This window comes from Parasteatoda tepidariorum, chromosome X2, assembly GCF_043381705.1.
Source record: "Parasteatoda tepidariorum isolate YZ-2023 chromosome X2, CAS_Ptep_4.0, whole genome shotgun sequence".
Taxonomy (NCBI): Eukaryota; Metazoa; Arthropoda; class Arachnida; order Araneae; family Theridiidae; genus Parasteatoda; species Parasteatoda tepidariorum.
Genome location: NC_092215.1, coordinates 36646529 through 36667234, shown reverse-complemented (window position 1 = coordinate 36667234; position 20706 = coordinate 36646529).

Genomic DNA, 20706 nt, shown 5'->3' with positions numbered 1-20706 from the left:
CGAAGCAAACCATATGAGATTGCGTAGCAATTTTCGGGGGTTGGCGAGCGTTAGCGAGCAAGGGGCGGAGCCTCCTAGTATAATATAAAAGCGGTAGAGAACTACGGACTGTAATGTGCAGATTTTCGGGTAAATTTGCCAACTTTTTTTAAAGGGAGTCGGTAGGGTATATCAATAATGTATATAATCAATATATTATCAATATATAATGTATATAATCAATAATAATGTAATATATCAATAGTGGGTAGTATCAATAATGCTAAAACTGACCTTTTTCAATGTACCTTTTCTAAAGAAACAATTTATGATATCACTTTGAATTTTTTTGGAAATGTTTGAGACTATATCAGTTGCATACTGTGATACTGCTTTAGCTTTAACAAGAGTACTTTTTGAGTGATGAAAGATTTTTGCTCAAAAATGATGAAGCTTTTTAAAAAATTAAAAGTTCTCAGTTCATAAATTTTTAACAAAAATTTCTGTCAAAGATATGTATTAAAAGTTATCACAGTGTAAACATGTATTTTTTTTTTTTTTAATGGCGGGCACTTGGGATGTAGACCCATTGGCCTCAGGAATGCCAGAACTGTTACCCTCTTCTCGTTACCCAGTGGGCACCTGTGGCGAAACCACGGAGGTGGAGCAGCGTCGCCCACGTCACACATCCACAAATCCGTTTATAGGGCGGGTCACATTCACACAATCACACACAAAGGAGAAAGAACATAGAACACAGAGAGAGAGAGAAATAAACATCCATGCCCTGAGCATGATTCGAACCCACGACCATCGGCTCCGCAGTCAGGCACGCTAACCACTCGGCCACCTGGTCGGCTATGTAAAAAAAAAATAACTGAAGCAATATCTTTTATTAGATGCTGTGAAAAGGTACGTCGGACAAGGTCAGTTTTAGCATTATTAGTATATGCCCTACCGACTCCCCCTAAGAGGGTCAACACAAAATAACTGTAAGAGAGTGGCGTTTTTTATAAGCCTTTTATTAACTGAGAAGTTGGCAAAAACTCCATGAATCGAATTTACTAATCCAAAAATAATGCATTAAAACATATCTATCGATATCGCTAGAAAATATTTATCTGCAATCCGGAGGAAATTTGCCTTTCTACATATTTGCAAAAATTATTCTTCGAAACCGTGGTAAATTTGAAAATCAAAAGCTTTATTTTCATTTTAAAATTAAAATCTTCCGGTAGAATTGGTAGCTTTGTAAATGGATTAAGCAAGGACGCTATCGCTGCGTGCTTACAATTCAATGTGAAATACATACTTGCCGACTTTTACTCTTTTCAAAAAAGTGTTTAAGCATTTTCCACACACAAGACTATTAAGGCATCTACAGCGATGCCAACTGCTACGGACACGTCAAAATAATGTTTAAAAAAAAAAAAAAACGGTGAATAACTTGAAATTAAATTTTGTAATTATTTGACTATTTTTGCTTTTTTTTTTCTTCTGAATTTTAATCTTTGCCTATGAAGATGATGCCGGGATTGTTACTCATTTAACGTTACCCAGTGGGCACCTGTGAACCAAAGTCACGGAGGCGAGCAACATTACCCACGCCACACTGTCAAAACTACTAAGTGGTGGATTATATAAGCCTACGAATTATTTAGAAATTCTTCTTCTTCTCATTGGCATGACAGCCCAAGATGGGCCTTGGCCTTCTCAACAAGCCTATGCCAAGACATTCTTCCCTTAGCCAAGGTTCTCCAGTTTATTATCTTTAAAACTTGTAGGTCCTTTTCAAGGCAGTCTAAAAATCTTAGGCTTGGTCGTCCTCTTTTTCTCGTACCTGTTGGCCTGGCACTGAAAATTTTTTTGGTTGTCTTGCTATCCTCCATTCTTATAATGTGGCCTGCCCATTTAATCCTTTGAATTTTGATAAGTTTAATGACACCAGGTTCTTTACATGCATTGTAAAGTTCCGTGTTTGATCTTCTAAACCAGGTACCGTTTTTACTTATTCCACCAAAAATGCTTCGCAGTATTCTTCTCTCAAATCTAGCTATCATATTTTCATCTCCACGGGTCATTGTCCAGGTCTCACATGCGTATGTAAGCACTGATCGCATAAGACATTTATAGAGTAACACTTTTGTTTTTCTTTTTATTAGGCTTGACTTAAGATATTTTCTTACACCATAAAAACACTTATTGGCCATTGTGATTCTCGTGTGTATTTCTTGAGTAGAGTCGCTTTTGTTGTTAATCTTAGACCCCAAATATGTGAAGCTATCAACGGCTTCGAATTTGTATGCTCCAATTTCAAACTGTGTTTCTTCATAGCCAGCTTTTGTGCAAGGCATATATTTAGTTTTATTTAGAAATAGTGGTGGATAAAAATCTACTAAGTTAAATTTTTTAAACCAAGGATCACAATTGATAAACTAACACTTTAAAATATTTATTTGCTGTCCGGGGCAAGCAGGCATCTTAGCATCTGTAAGCGTTACTCTCATACTCATACTCATATGTGATGGTTATCTTAGCATCATCCCCGCTTGGGGCTCTAACTAATTCATCTGAGTGGAAATAAATAATAAATCGCCGAAGCGCAAATGAATGGTGAAAGTTGGGGTTCAGTATCTTTTACTGAGAGAAAATTAAAATGAAGTAGTGAGATTGAACAAACAAGTTTAAGAGAGAGAAGAGGTTTTGTGGCAGACTGCCTCGCCTCCCTTCGAGGTACTACCCCCGAGCATCTGAGGTGCACAGTAGCCACATAGCCTCAGAGAAAAGGAGAAATACATAATAAATGCGCAAAATTATTTACAGCTATTTACAAAATTTACGGAACAAAACTCCGTCGGATAGGAAAAAGGCGGTTGCCGGGCTATAAGCGTTACTAGTCCTAGTCCTAGTGTTTTGATCTTATTGGGCACCTGGGCCGCGAAGCGGCCCCTATCCCATTCATCTGGAATTTTAGAACAGTTTTGGTTGAGCAATGAGGTAAGCAGGCAATGGAGTTGCTTTTATGAATGTTTCAAGCTCTTCGCTTGAATAACTAAAAAGGAATCAAAAATAAATTGAGCAGCTTGCTCTAAACTGTGTTTGTTTGATTTTGGAGTTGTTCAGAATTGTATCAGCATGAGTAAACGTTATTTTCAGAAAGGTTGATGAAATTATTTGTTTTGATAGTTATGATATGAGGCGTCGGAGGTGAAATGTGCAGCTATTGGTCTGTAGTTTTTATCTTTGATATAATTTTCAAATTTAAAGATTTCATTAAAATTTGCTGTTTTACATTCTATGGCTTTATCGAAAAAATCTGCGTTTAGCTTGTATATATGCTGTGATAGAGTTGGTATTTTGAGGTCTGCATGTATATTGGTATTCCGGATGAACCATCTTGCACAGGTTATTTTTCTAAGGATCTTGTTTTGGCATTGGTTTAATTTCTTCAGTAGATGTTGAGGTATCGTTGTCCAGGCAGGTGAGGCATAGGTAAGTATTGGGCGGATCATTGCTGTATATAGTAGCTTCTTTAGTTTAAGTGACATATTCTGATTATATATTAATGGTTGTATGGCTATTATTGCTGCATTTGCTTTATCTATTGTGCTTGTTCAATGTCAAAAATATCACGTATGTGTTATTTCCTCTAATTTATATTTTTTAGTGAATCTATATTTCTAAATTTTAGGTAGATATTTTTATTTACTAGAGATATAATTTAACCTACATACCTTTCATATTTTTCAAGAAAAAAAAATGCATTGAATTTCTTTAATGCAGAAAAATTTAGCGAAGAATTTTTGAGTAGAATGAAATTCCGAAGAAAAGACGCTGAATTCGTTTTATTTTTATTCTTCAATTGCTCGCTTGGATTGTTTGGCAATCTTTGTATTTGGTTTCTTCAGTTCAACCACCGGTTTCTAAGACCCCGCGAGTTAAAAAAAGCAGCTGAGCTGGTTTTGTTATCCTTCTTGCAGAAGAATAGAACAGTTGGCTTGAATAATTTTTGCCAAATACACAATGCCTGGTCTTAAGCGGTTTTATTATTTCTTCAATATCCTATAGTATATGCAAAACCCGAGATACAGGGCAATGTTAGATTGTACTTATTATATACATAATGTAAAGTAAAATTAATATTTTTTCAATTGGGTAATTTATAATGATATTTCAGTTAAGAATTATTAGTGGCATTTTCCAGTAAGCGTTACATTTAAGTTAATTGCATCTATTCAATTTTATTTTCCTGCAGAAAAGCACTATTAATTACATTGTAAGCGAGACGCGTAAAAAAATTTTGAAATTTCTGCAATCTATACAAACGTTTAAAAAGTGATAACAGAACTACTTCGTATCCGCTCTGTTTTTCAAAGAAATTACCACAAACATAAATGATTCTAGTGATATGAAATCAGCACTACTATCATTCGTCGTAAATTTTTTTTCTCAAATAAAATTGCAGTTTGCCCCAACTTTTTGGAATCTTGCCAAACACTTTTTTTTTTAAAATTTCAATCTATAAAAATGTAATACATTTCCAGGAAAATGTGCCCTTATGCAATGAGCTAGAAGCAACAAATTTATTATATCGTAATCTATTTGCGCTTAGCGCAGCATTTTAACCCTTTAATAGGCCCCTTATTTCTAGTAAAGGTAAATTATTTTTGGAATTGAAATTGTTTTAAGAACAGTAATTGAAAAAAAAAAACTTATTTAGTTTATAAAAATGCCATTTTTTTGGTGGTAAATATATTTACTTTTATTTTTCTTTATTTATAAAATAAATTCCTTAAATGCTACAAATTTCAAAAAGAATTATGTATTTTATAACTTTTATACGTTTTTTAAAAGTGACAAATGGTTACCAATTTTATTCAAACTCGCTTCAAGAAAACTGAAGTTATTGAAAAATAGAAACCTGAATTAAAAGTGGTAAAACGTGGTGGTAAGTATACTTACCACGGCCTTCAAAAGGGTTAAGGGACGGTTTCTATTTAACACGTTCACGCCGGTTGTTGCGCCTGAAAGCGGGACGGAAAAGAGAAAATACTGGTAGAGGAACTACTTCAATATTAGATAATATTCGGGAGGAGTTAAACTATTCTCAACAATAACAATGCTCTGTAAGGAAATTTATCACGGCGAAGAAGCAATTCAATATAAAAATTGCATCCGTTAAAAACATTTGGTAATTATGGATTTTTATTATTCCCGGAAAAAAACTAAAAAATGAAATTTATTTGTTACCAGCTTTTACTCCGGTGCGTCGCTTGATGAGACAATCTAGCGTGACCCACCGGTGGGTCACCCTGGCGTGAACGTGTTAAACAGCCATAAAACTGAGACACGAGTGTTTCATTTTAAGGATTTATTTACTGTATCATAATGTATCACTATTCTATGCTGATGGGGGACGCAATAATAGTAGCACTTCTGTAGTAGCACTAAGTAAAAAACCATTCTCTTAGCAGTCAATCTTTTTAGCAGCAAAAATGTACAAGGCAAACCTGTTAGTCCAGTTTGAAAGATCATGCTTGAAACTTTCAAGCATGATCAAGCAAGTCAAATCGATTAAAATTTGGGGCAGTTAATAGCATTTTTCTAGCTTTAATATCAGCAATTTTGATAACATTCTATTGTATTGCAATATTTATATAAAAATTCGTTCAGGAATGTATTTTATATTTTATAACCGTCGTTGAACAGCCGACCCAATTTTCTGGGTTTACGACTACTAATGTTCAACTCCACAGCCTTGTAATTTTGAACCATATCCAGAAGACAAGGAGACTCCTGGATCGAGTATTCGGAGAAACTGCCTTCGTGGAGGACTTTTTGATGGCGCTGATCCGCATTTGCGTTACATGGAGAGGAAGACCACGAGCACCACCTATGGTTAGCCTGATGGCAAGGGGACTCTAACCCTTGACCCGTCTGCCACTGAGGACATTTCACTTTAGCACTGTGGTCGATGCAAGCCGGATGCGGAATCCGTATCGACTGGGATTCGAACCCGGTTCGCCTCATTGGAAGGAGATTGCTCTATCCCCTGAGCAATCGCGGCTCTCTTTCAGGATTATAGAGGAATTTTTCTAAAAAAGAAAGATGCTTTTAAGATTCCGGGTGGCCTGTTATATATGAAACACAGAATGGACATCAAACAATGTAGCCTATAGCAAATAACTATTACTAGTAGAGACAAAAATAATATTTTAGTTAATTAAAATTCGAAGAATTATATTCATTTACTTAATCTACTCCGTGCCTGATGGTTCATAAGGGCCTCATCTTCTTGTACCAGCTCACTCGGTCTTTTGCACAAGATCTCGCCTTGGACAAACTCGTCCCTCCTGCCTGTCTTCTTTCCTTTACCACCTTTTTTCTCCATGTTAGCATTGGTCTGCCTCTTTTTTGTTTGCCTTCTGGTGCCCACGTTAAGGCTACTGATGGCATTCTTATAGGAAGCATTCTCAATACGTGACCTATCCATTTCCATCTTTGCATTTTTTTACTAATGGTTGTTGGTTCTTGCCTGGTTTTACTGTAGAGTTCTGAAAATAATGAAATTCTAAAAATATTCTGGCCTCTGACCGTTCCAATTTCATTATGTTCCCATCATACAAGTAAATTTCAAGGTTCAAAGGTAACTCAAAAAGTGGTCACGATGTTATATCCTGAAAAAGGTTAAAGAAAAATTTGATTTACTCTTAAAATTTCTGCTTTAGCTTACTCCCACTGAAATATGCTGTAATCTCAATTGGTTGTTGAAATATTGTTGATATATATTAAAATATTGATATATTTACAACTGAAAGCGCAGCAGTTGGCATTCCTTGTAAGCCCTTTGTGATCACATTGTTGTGAAACGAATCTTTTCGAGAAAGGCAGTAGAAAATTAGTGCTTAGACTAAGTATATGACTACAAATATGACGACCTCTTTAACGAAATAAATTAGATCAAAAAGATTAGATCATTTGATTTCCGAAAGATCAAAATATAAACATCTTTATAATTAATATATTTTTGGTAAATGCAGATGATTTTTTTCACCAAAATAAATTTAACGAATGGCATAATTGAGCATTTAAAAAAAATGCACGCCTCGGTAGAAAATTGGCGGTAAATCGGTTAACTTGACAGCATTTTAATTTTTCAATTTTTAAAAAAAAATATACTCCTATGATTAAGTATCACGTTACAAAAGGTTCCTTCTCTGCAATCGCGTAATACATATTAAAAATAATATTGCCATGTAAAATTTAATTCCAGTGAGATAAGATGCCTTTATAAACTGATAAAGCAAATCTTAACACATTTTCATGTTTACAATCGATTCCAAAATATTTATGTTTATTTAATTTGCTATACATAACCCTTATGTCAAAAATAGAGTTCAAAACCTATAACAAATTGATATAAATACACAAAAAATAAAAAATCGAAGAACTCATTTACTCGTTTCAAAGACTAGCTAGTAAACTAGGCCAACATTTGAAAAAATAAATAAAAATAATACTTTTGATACTTGTCATAAACACTCTGTATCTCGTATAGAAATGTTTGGATTTATCTCATAGTTAAAGAAAAGTTTATAAAGTATCAAAACTAAGTAAAAGTCATAATTTTGCACCGGGATTTGTAAATCGATTTAAAACTTTTAATATAAATTTAAAACGTATTTTATCCCTTTAAGATCCTATGAACTTTGAAAGCTCGTATTTTTCTTCTATAAATAACTCAAAGCGTAACAAATGCTAGAAAATTATTAATTTAAGAAATAAAAGATAGTCAAACTGTATTAGAATACATTATTTAATTTAAGATCTAATTTTATGTTTTAATGAAACATTTTGGACATTTGAAACTAAACCACCGATGATTCTACTAGTTTTAAACCTGTCTGTCTTGCAGCTCGTGGACAAGTGGTATTTTATGAATTGGGGTTAAAACCGATGTTTATGGTTTGCTGGATAACACTAGTGTAATAATTATGCCATTTTTCTTAAGAGAGCGGAAATATGATTTAGTGCAATTGAAAATAGAAAAAACAAAGTAAAAAAAAGCATATTAATTTATTATTCCATATATAAAATATTCTCAAAACAAAAAGCCAATTCCGTTCTCTGTTCTAAAAATAATGCTCCCTCCGTCCCAAATTAGTTACTGCTTTTAGGTCAAAAATTTTGTCCCAAATTATCTGCTACATTTCAAGTCATAAATAACTCCTTAGTAGATCGACACCACTAAAATTATACTACCAATGAATTAGCGATGCGTTAGCTAGAGGACAGTTGCATGCGTTTACTGGTGGAAGAAAGGGGCGTGGCTTAAGACTATGCAAACTCTAGATTTTTTTGAAGTTAGTTTGGTACTGATTTCATACGGAAACTAATTTAAGACTGACATTTAAATTATTTGTATGTAAGTGGATGTAACTAATAGGTATTTTAGACATTACTTTGTTACCAATGCTTGTACATTATCGGAATACTTATAAACTGTTCTACCTATTATATTCTCCAAAAATTGACTGCATAATTTGCTCACTGAAGAACCCGATCGCTTCTGTCCACAAAGTAATTAGAGAACTAAAAACATACCTTGGGTTCTGTGTACCTACTAACTTGTACAATCATTGATGAAAATATTCTTAAGTGGTTACTAGTTATTTATCGAGTGGTAAGTCTTTCCAAAAAAATTGTTTACCCCCAACTGCAAATCAACAATTTTTATGAAACGTAGTTTTATTTTGACATCAATTTAGTTTGTATATAATCAAGTTAAGGTAAAGATGTATAAGTCTACTCAAAAATTTTATTTCTATTTACAATTTTATTTTATTAAACAAGATACAAAATTTTATTTCCTGCTAATAATTTTTAATCAAAGGAAAATAATATAAACATTCCAAAACGAAGCCTAATCTTACAGTGGCAAAAGAATCGAAGGAAAATAAAACTTTTTTTTTCACCGAAATGATCTAATCACAACATTGATATCATGAATATCATAAGAAATCCCATAGCGTGTTTTAACAATCAGAGAATTTATGTTTTTTATTCAGCGGATTGGAAGAGTTCATTTTGATCCTCATACGAAAATCGTTTATTTTTGAAGTGAATGCATGTGTTTTATTTTACAAAACTATTAAACTAGTGAAAATGATTTATAGAGTAGCAATTGGAGACAACCGTGCTAAAAAATGTGCTAAAAAACGAAGCATAATTGAGCTCTTATTGATTTACAAATTTGTTATTGTGTTTGAAACCATGAACTTGCTGATTTTAATGGGTTAATTTTGCTGAAATTCCGAACAGGAAATGATTGTTGGTTAACCGCAATTGCCATTTAAATAAAAACAATTAAGAAAGTGCATAAAGAACAAGTGGCATAACTTTGATTTCAACTATAATATTAAATCCAAAAAAAAATACTTTGAATGGCTATATTTAGTTGTGCGTGTTGAAAAACGGTCCATTTTGTTTTAATCAATGAAACCATATCTAAACTCCGGTCAAAGTGGGACTTAAGAATTTTTTTTTCTCTTTCATAGTTGCTACGGTACTTTTTTTCTTGAAAAAAGTAACCACTGGTGGGATAGTACGTTTGAGCTAGAGAAAAGTTTCTTTGTTGTTCGTTGAAAGTACGCTGTTGTTGATGGTATGTTGAAAGTAAAAGTGACACGGAGAAATCAAGATCACTTCTTCGTCTTGACCTTCACCTTTTGCTATAAAAAATGGAAACAAAGCGCGTATTATATATGTACAAAAGAAAATGTATGAATAGAATTCATGCAGATGTATTTGCAGAGGAATGTTCAGAGTAGAAACTAAGCACTGTCACTATATATGGAATAGGATAGTATGAAATCGTCTGCAATGGTATGGAATGTAACGTAAACTAAGCAAGGAAAATGCAATGGAAATATTCTGCGTTATGTAAAACTTTCTTGTGGCTCGCAATTTCTTTACAACATTTATGATGTTGCTGTTTTCAACGCTTGATTAATTTTCAAGTAATCCTCTGTCAACCATCACGCATTCGAATTCCTTCTTATGCTTGTTGAAGACTACAAATTAGGGTTTTGCTCATAGCATATCTCCGAATTGGTAAAATTCTGTCTCTAAAGCAATGAAACATTCTTTTTAAAATAGCAAAATGCCGAATGAAAGTTCTGTTACTATGAGATTAGAAACCAATTTGTGGATATTTTGTTGTGACATTCACGTCACGTTTATATACAGTACGGCAGCACTAATTTCTAACTATTGATGGTACGGTACGGTACTTTTATTTACGTCTAACTAGAGCTGCACAATGGGTTATTGGCGATGGTCCGGTAAACATCCCTGAGGATGATCCGGAGACAATATACATACGTCACGTCTCATTTGATAGGATGGACATATCTGCACACCATCCATCCATCCGCAGATCATAATTTTGACCTGAACTAGAGCATAATAATTGATGGAACTACACATATTAAAATATGTTGTGGGTTAATGCGTATTATTTGTAATCATTATTTATGTTTACTTTCTTGTGGTTGGCATTGTGGTGGTAGAAAATAATACATAATACAGTATTATGATAGAGTGCAATATTGTGATTGCAATCATAAAAATATGAACGAAGAGAACTTTTCTAATATTTAAAAACTGTTACATGTTGGATTTTCAATATTATTCATTAATTAAAAAATCGTTCACTTTAGAATGAAAACAATTTTTTAATGAGGATTAAATTGACTCCGTTTTAGGTAAATTCAAAATCCGGCTGTTCTAGTGAAAGTATTTAAATATCAAAACCAAGTTTTAAAATGCTACTAACATTAAAATAAAATAAAAATTTTATGTTTCAGTAAAGTTTTAAACATACTACAGGGCAAGCAATTTAGTTGGGCGAAAAGCAGGGAAAAGTGGAGAAATGGAAATAAATTTTCCCTGCTAGAGAATCCGAAATAGAAATTCTTGTTAGTAAAATGAACTTGGAATGTAATAAGGTTGAGGAAGAGTAAATAATTCCTTCATCTGAAATCGCTTTCCGCTTTCGAAGATTCAGCACTCAAATTATTCTTTTCCTGAGGTGATTTCTAATTTCATTTTGAGTGATGCGGACATCCCCCCGAATATGGCACTTGAAATAGGCTGGCCGATTGAATTGTCGATAATGACAAGTCTAATAACCACCTCCTCCCTTCCCCTTGTATATCAATAAAAGAGCTCACTTCCAAACTCTCTTTCATCAATCGTTCGGGGGTAGACGATGTATTGGTAAAATAAAATGCTGTTGTCTCTTATGGTGGTGAATAAAGATTTTCGATACTGTATTTCCTTTTCTAGATGTGTTTATCCGCGGGTGAAAAAGAAAGATTCTGGGTCTTGCATTTAAAATACTTTCGATAGTTTTCGCTTGACCCTTCTTAAAGTTTCAATTTTTCCAATTGTTTAACGATCTCCTATTCTTTTCCCGGATGTTAAATTGAAATTTAACGAGGGAAATCACTTATTGAACTTGTATTTCTAATAATTAGAGCCCAATTACTTTCAATTATTTAGTTACGATGTAAGTATTTTAAGGTAGGGCTTATACCATTAATGCCAAAACTGACCTTTTTCGATGTATCTTTTCTCAACATCTAAGCAAAATATTGCTCCAGTTTTTTTTCCCACTAAATATTTATTTACATACATGTTTACATTGTAATAACTGATACTTCATATCTTTGGCAGAGTTTTCTTAAAAGTAATTATGAACTGAGAACCTACATTTCTTTAAAAGTTTCATAATTTTTGAGCAAAAAGATTTCTGTTAACACTAAAATATTATCACAGAATACAACTGATATAATCTCAAATATCCTCCAAAAATTTTAAAGTGGTATAAGTTGTTTCTTAGAAAAGGTTCATTGAAAAAGGTCAGTTTTAGCATTATTAATATATGTCCTACCAACTCCCCTTTAGTATTATAGGTAAAAATAGTTATCCAAAATGGTATTTGAAAAGATACGTTTTAATATACTTATATTTTGGTTTCTTTGGTTTTCGGATTTCTTGTGGAAGCTAATTTACATATTTGATATTGTCTAATATATACATTTTTAGTCTTTTAATACAGATGGGGCACCGGTGATTCTTTCATATATTTTTTTTTCTGAAGCTCCAATTACAAGCAAAAATATATTTTGTTACTTTTTTATTTACATGAAACAGTCTAATAAATACTAAAAAAATCTGTTAAATTGTTGGAATTATATTTGTACTATGTATATAAACTCCAGAAAAAGAGTAGTTAGAATTTTTTTTTCAGTCATATTAAAATATTTAACAATAACTGATTTTGTAAATTAAAGAAAGTTCAATGATAAATAGCTGTGACTCATAAATCTAATAACTGCAAATAAGTGCGAATTTGGAAAAAAAATATTGTTTGGAAAAGAGCCGTGTTTTGGACGATTTCATCTGTGACTCAGAAATAAAAATCACCGGTGTTTCGAAACCATAAATTAATAAAGTGCAAAGCCGACCGGCCTGTGTAGGGCGCAGGGAACTGTCCTTGCATCAGAAAGGTCCTGGGTTCGAATCCCGGGCGATGCATGGATGTTTCTTTCTCTCTCTGTGTGTTCTATGACCTTTCTCCTTTGTGTGTGAATGTGACCCGCCTTTTAAACGGGTTGTGGTTGTGTGAATGGCGTGGCAGAAGTCGAATTCCTGGCCATAGATGGCACCACTGAAAAACTGGAACAATCGCACCCCTACTGCCTAAACAGTCATACGACCAAAAAAAAAAATAAAATAAAGTGCAAGATATATACCGATTTTGATCTAAATTAATACAAAATATACTTAATATATTCATATTTCCTTTTATTTTATTATTGGATTTCTTCTGAAGTTATTTTATATATATAATATAATACCCCTTTAACGCTTTAACGCAGATAAAACGCTAGTGTCTTTTTCATATATTTTTTCTGAACTTCTAACTACAAGCAAAAACTGTATTTTGTAATTTTTTATTTACATAAAACATTCCAATAGTTAATAGAAAATTCTGTTAATTTGTTGAAATTGCAAATAGATCAGAATTTGAAAAATTATTGAGTGGAAATGAGCAATATTTGGAAGATTTTATCTTTGATCCTGGAAAAAACACCGGTGTTTCACGTTGTATTTTGAAATCATAAATTAATGAAATGCGTATTTTTCACTGATTTTGACCTAAATTAATACAAAATAATGAAATAAGTTGGAAAAATATTTTTAATAAAAATTCTGCATCAAAGGGCTAAGGTGGTTTTTAAAAGTTCATACTCTGCGTTTACTTCAAAGCCGCTTTTTTTTTCCTTCCAAAACACACAATAATGGAAATAAATGCTAAAACTTCCTAAGATTTTAATTCGGTAAAATAACTGGATATTTGTGAGGTAGTGACAAATTAGTTATTTAATGTATATTTCGAAGATNAGTTTAAAAAAATTTATATGAATAAAAGGTTTAAATATGTTTTCAATTCTGTTAGCTTATTACCAGTTATAATTTTCCGTTAAATATCAAATATTAATTAAAACATAGTTCTTATTGTTTGGTTAGAAACTAAGTAATGTGTAAGAATTATAAAATGAAAGAAGAATTTTTATATAAAAATTCAATCTTCATGTCATTGAAAATTATTTACATTATTAAATCTTGATGAGAAAAGTTAAATTTAGGTTGATATTAATTTGAAATTTGATTTAATTAGGTTATAATTTTGATGGAATAAATTTTTAGGAAGGTGTTAAGCTCAGATTGATATTATTTTAAAGAATAACATTATTGAGATGTTATTCTGAAATCAGATGAGTTTGTGTATACTAAAATTAGCATTGTTGCTGCTTATAAAATTTTTTTATAAAAGTAAAGAGCATTATACGAATGGCTTTCATTTATTCTGAATTTTAACTACGCTGGTTTTTAAAGAGCAATCGTTTACATAGGCAATTTAACTTCCGCTAAATGATAGTTCAACAACTCGGTGAACAACCATTCACCGAATTCGGTGAATGGTTGCAAGGCAACTACAATGCCTTGTTTAGATTGAAGAAGATGTTACAGAATTCTAGCAAATAAAGTTTTGCTGAGTTATACATTCTCTTTTAAAACTGTACAACCTGGTGACCAAAAGAGATAATTTGACCTTCAGCAATTCATCAACTGTCTGCGTATTCTGGTAGCAAATGAAAGCAATACATGTTCGTTGGTCCCGCAGTTGACTGATCGTTAAGACACGGTTCAGTGTGCGGGTGGGTGACCACTTGGATCAGTCTGCGTACGGACGGAGGGTGTCCGGTATTGATCCTAGTTAAACTTTTCTACCGTAAAGTGCTCGACTTCGCGTGCAGGTCGTTGTGCTACCGAAGTGGGGGTGCCATCCCCTCTGCAGAGGATCAAAATTGTGATGGCTTGCCTTCGGATCATCCTCAGGGATGTTTCCTAGAACGTCGCCAATAGCCCATTGGGGAGCTCTAGTGCGACATAAATTAACTACAACAGCAACAACATGTTCGCTGTTGCCCTACTTGCTCTTGGCAGCATAATTATTAAATGATACAGGATTGTAGGTAAAATACTTCCAAGTGGCATTGGTTTGGACATTTCTACTGCCTAAAGTAGTCATAAAATAATCCTAAAAATTGCTTACACTTATGGGGGATATATGAATTACCACCATGTAACAAATACTATTTTTCTTTGGTCTACTCTGAGGGATATTAATTTGGACAGTTTTTGTGATCTTCGAATCGAGTATTCTTAACACGTTCACGCCGGGATGACCCACCGGTTGGTCACGCAAGATTTTCTCATCTGGCGGCGCACCGGAGTAAAAACTGGTAACAAATAAATTTCATTTCTCAGTTTTTTTCCGGAAATAATAAAAATCCATAACTACCAATTGTTTTTAACGGATGCAATTTTTATATTGAATTGCTTCTTCGCATTGATAAATTTCCTTACAGTGAATTATTATTGTTGAGAATCGATTAACTCCTCCCGAATATTATCTAATATTGAAATAGTTCTTCTACCAGTATTTTCTCTTTTCCGTCCCGCTTTCAGGCGCAACACCATCACCTCCTACATCAAGAAGCTTCCACACGGTCTTTTATAAGTAGTCCGCGCAGACTGTTTAAAAAGTGAACCAGTTGTGCGCATGAACCCAAAACCTTTTGTAAAAGTAATTGAGAGAAATTTATGTTATATATTTGAGAATTGAATCTGTAGTGGTTGACAAGTGAATAAGGCAAACCAATAATATTCATAAATAAAATAAATTTTTAATCATATATTTGCTGCCACTTACTTATTTTAACTATATTCTTTATTAAATTACTCGTTCGTTAATTGGATAACCTTTACAGCATACCTGCCAACTTTTGATCCCTTCCATTACGATTTTTCCCAGTGGTAGTAAAATGGAATTAAAATTTCAATTGTAAGCAAAAAAATACGTTGTGTTTGAAGAAACATTAGCTGACAACCATGATAGTAACGCATATTAATATATAAGCTTAATTTTTGTAAGAATAGTGGTGATCAAAATCATTTAAAAATTAAATTTATAAAAGAAAAAATAGTATATATTTACTACCACTTTAAATATGAAAATAAAATCTNATAACTACCAATTGTTTTTAATGGATGCAATTTTTATATTGAATTGCTTCTTCGCCGTGATAAATTTCCTTACAGTGAATTGTTATTGTTGAGAATCGATTAACTCCTCCCGAATATTATCTAATATTGAAATAGTTCTTCTACCAGTATTTTCTCTTTTCCGTCCCGCTTTCAGGCGCAACACCCGGCGTGAACGTGTTAATTGGCTGTATTCTGTGAATTGGTTTTTCCATTCAAAACACGCATTATTCGAACGAGACTTAGAAAATAAAATGACGAACAAATACGAAGAAAAATAAAATGAGACAATATGACACCCATATTGTTTGAAAGCCCATATTGTTTGAATACGCAACAAAGCTTTTTATTCATGCCCACTCCAGAAATATTTTGTTTGTGCGCAATCTGCAGCTGTTGCTTCTAATAGATCTTAAGTAAGACAAGCTAGTCCAGCCATTGGCCTTTTGTTAATTTATTTAGGAATGCGTTCTTTTTGTGAGATTACCTCAAGAGAATACCTCAATGGGGGAAAGTACGTCTTAGCTCAGAACAGATAGCAATACCAGTCATATCAGATGGATAGCAGATATATAGCAGTGCCACTCATTCGTAACGCCACTTCCTTAGTTTAGATATAGATCTGAAGGGGGGAGGATTTTCTTCAGGTCCCTGTACCCTTGGTACTGCTCAGCAATTGACCACATGGCTTTCGTTTCCACAGTTTTTAAGAGCATGTATATCGCATATATTCAGTGGGTCTTTGCGGAGTCGAGGATCGAGCCCCAGGCTTCCGGACAGAAGATCAATTCTCTAACCACAGAGCTACGACGGCCCACGTAATCTTGTAATTATGACTGCAGAATGGTTTTTAATCTATTCATAATATTGTTCATGAATTCGGTAAAAATTAAAATTAAATTTTATAGACCGATAATATAAAAATAAATGGATTGTAAAAAGAGCTTAGAAAAAACTGGGATATAAATGTGGTCCGCTAGTGCAAACCATTAAAATTAGCTCTGAATATCTATGATTGGATGTTGTTGTTTTTTCAAGTTGCAGGTATATTTTTACCTAGAAAAGTATTATATTACACGAACACTTACAGCGATTCTACAAATTATCATTTAAAAAATTTTTAAATTTAATTTATTTTGTTAAAAAAAATAAGTAATTGACAATAAACGCTTACTTATTTTTCTAAGGCAACCGTTAAACTTGGATGTATTAAAATTCGTACGTTCTTTTATGAAGTCCGTAATCTTTCATCGACTTGACTTTTCCTCCTCATGTATAGCTCGACAAAGGTAGTCCCCACAGTGGGAAATATAGTGGCCCTCCATAATGAGATGCTTCTTTGATTAAAAAAAACTATAAAAGTTTAAATAGACACAGTAGGAAATATAGTAGCTACCCGTAATAACGTGCTCCCCAAAATATATATTTTTTTTAATTTTATTTTTCCACGGTAGAAAATATAGTGGCTGTCAATAATGACATGTTCCCCTGACTAGAATTTTTTAAATTTATTTATTTTATCAGAATTTATTTCTCATTATGACACTATTATCATTTTATCAATAACTAACTTAAAGCAGTTGTATTAAGATACAGAATTTGTTAAAATATATGAATATTACATTTCATTAAATACATGTTCTTTATTACAACATTTAAGTAAATATTTGAATTTCTGAAATATAAAAAAAGAAAGCGAGTCGCATAAAGAGAATAAAAGTATATATGTCAACGAAACAATTTACGAGTCAGTTAGAAAATAGCACACATTTATCCGCTCTAAGATTAGTGGTTAATATTGCTTTGGAAATTAAAAAAATGAACCAATTACCTCGGGAACCATACCATATTTCATTTTTATTTAATGGTTTGGTACCAAACATAGACTTTCTGAATTGGTAGGAATTTTTATGTTCTTTAAGCTAATAAGATAAAAATCATTCATTTTCTTTCAATACTAAAAAGCACTGAACTAAGTTCCTATAACGTTTGAAGTTTAAAAAAATTTATATGAATTTTTAATGCTTCATATTACTTTCTGGCGCAAAGTTAAAAAACAGAAAAAATACTCTTCTTATACCAGTTTAAGTGATTCATTGGCTCTCACATATTTGAATTTTTAGAGTGGATTAAATTTAAAAAGAGTCCCTCTACTCTTTCGATTTTGAATAAAAAAAAGAAAATGTGTAATTCGGTGATATACCATAAGAAACTGTTGGTGTTGTTGTCTTAGGCCATCAAGACAAGAGTTGCGATTGTTCTTGTTTTCCAGTGATTGTTCTCTCTTTCCAGTGACTGTTCTTGTTTTCCAATGATTGTTCTTGTTTTCCTATGGCAAGGAATTCGACTTCTGCCACACCCATACGCCACACCCGTTTATAGGGCGGACCCATTCATGCATTCACTCATTCATCTATGGATCGTAATTTTGACATGAACCAGAGTACGATCAATCTCTAATTCAGTTCCTCTAAGAGGTATAATTTATTATGGGATCATGGAAGACTTTGTGATCCGACAGCTATAAAGTGCACCACTTACCATTTACTAAAGGAGAGTTTTTCAACCGGCTATATATATATATACATATCATTTTTGAGCAAAAAGATTTCTGTTAACACTAAAATATTATCACAGAATACAACTGATATAATCTCAAATATCCTCCAAAAATTTTAAAGTGGTATAAGTTGTTTCTTAGAAAAGGTTCATTGAAAAAGGTCAGTTTTAGCATTATTAATATATGTCCTACCAACTCCCCTTTAGTATTATAGGTAAAAATAGTTATCCAAAATGGTATTTGAAAAGATACGTTTTAATATACTTATATTTTGGTTTCTTTAGTTTTCGGATTTCTTGTGGAAGCTAATTTACATATTTGATATTGTCTAATATATACATTTTTAGTCTTTTAATACAGATGGGGCACCGGTGATTCTTTCATANATATATATATATATATTTCATGTTAGTCCAAAGCATTCAAAATAATATTATCAAACTAAAAACTAAATTTTAAATTAAAATTTTTATAGTTTGAGTGAATAAAAAAATTTTCAATAATATATAATTGTAATTGCTATTTTAAAGATAGAGAAATGTTCAACTCTGATATAACCGAAAATATTTCCTAAAAGGAGAGAAACGTTCATCTTGATACACTGCGCGTGCTTTCCATAATTTGAGAAATTTTCTACAAGATATAAGCATACAAATTTCCTATTAGTAAAAAAAAAGTGTTCAACAAGATATAATTTCAATTACCGTTTTTTTATCGTGAAATGTTCCACTGTATGTGACCAAAAGAATTACCATAAAGAAGAAAAACTACATAACACAGCTTCGCATATTTCCTTTAATTTGAGAAATGTTCCCAAGATATAACTATTAATGTCTCCTATAAATTAAAAAATTCTTCAACAAGCTATAATCTCAAATATATTTAATAGTAAAGAAATGTTCTACTAAATAAGCTCACCGGTCGAACAATTAGTCACCCTAGTGCGCAAACACCGATGAATCCTTAAGCTTCGTTAGATGACGCAGTGGTCAAGTGACGTGCTCAACTGCATGCACACTGCTTCTACCTGATCAAAGGCAAGTAGCTATCAGTGAGATATTTTTGCTTGAAGCGGAAATTGTGTGTAAATATGGGTAAGAGTAAAGATGTGATAGAGTGGTAAAAAGGGGCAATTGTGTTTGCCCGTGGCTATGGTCATAACGTGAATAAAGTTGCTGGATTTGTGGTCATTTCAAAGATGACTGTTCAACGTGTCTACAAGCAGTGGTGTAATATACGTGGTCACGAAAGACGTCGTCATAATTGTGGTCAGAAAAAGATCCTGCATGAAAGTGACCCGAGACGCGTTTCACGACTTTTCAGTCAAAATAGCTTCCAAACTGGACAGGAATTACTTCACTTACTAAATGAAGATCCATTCCAGTCTTTAGTGAGAAAAAAATGCGAATGGAGCTGCATGCAATGAACATATGGAGTCGAACATCTCGTAAGAGGTCATTGCTTAGACTTGCACATAAAGCTGCGCGACTTCAGTGGGCTAGAAGTCACCGCACATGGGCAGTTGCTGACTGGCGGAATGTAATATGGTCTGAAGAATCACGTTTTTGCATTTATTCAAAAGAAGCACCTCTGCAAGTGCAACGCAGACCAGATGAAGCATTTCAGCCTGACTGCGTACAAGCATAGGTTCAAGCTGGAGGTGGGTCTGTCATGACTTGGGGGTGTTTTTCTTGTTATGGATTGGGCTCCTAACTGAGGGGGCCACTAACATGATCCAACATGTTTATTTGAAAGTTCTGGATAATTAGGTTGTTGCCTTTCGGTCATCCTCGTCATGTAAAGTGTGTTGTCGATACCCCTATTTTTCAAGATGACAACAGCAAAGTTCATGTTGCTGGAAGTATATGTGACTGGTTTTATGAACACTCAGACACTCAATTACATCTCGGCTGGCCAGAAAAATCACCTGACTTGAACCCCATTGAAAAATTGTGCGACATGTTGGAACAACGGGTAAAATTCCAAAATCAGCATTTTCTCAATTTGGTGAATTTGCGCTATCAAATCCTCAACGAGGGGCTTAAGCTAGATTCGACGTACTTGCAAAACCTTTTGGGCTCACTTCTTAACCGAATCCAGGCGGTCATCAAATCAAAAGGCGGTGTTACACGTTATTAAATGATCTTTTTCATGATTTCTGAGGGTGACTAATTTTTTGTCAGGTGAGCTTATAACCACAAACGTTTCTTAAAGGGAAAGACGTTTAAGATCCTACAACTGCACAAGTTTGTTATAATTTGAGAATTGTACCATATACCGCAAACCGGGGCGAGTCTACTCATCCAGGGGCGAGTCTACCCATTTTAGTTTTATTTAATTTTCACTATTTTAAATTGCGAATAAGAATTTTTTTACCAACGGAGGACTTAGTTCAGACTCTAAGGAAGATGGCGCTGTAGTAGTTTGATCCGTTTTTATTTATTTGGTGTCTTTTTAACCGACGTGTGTTCAAAATTAGGCAGTGG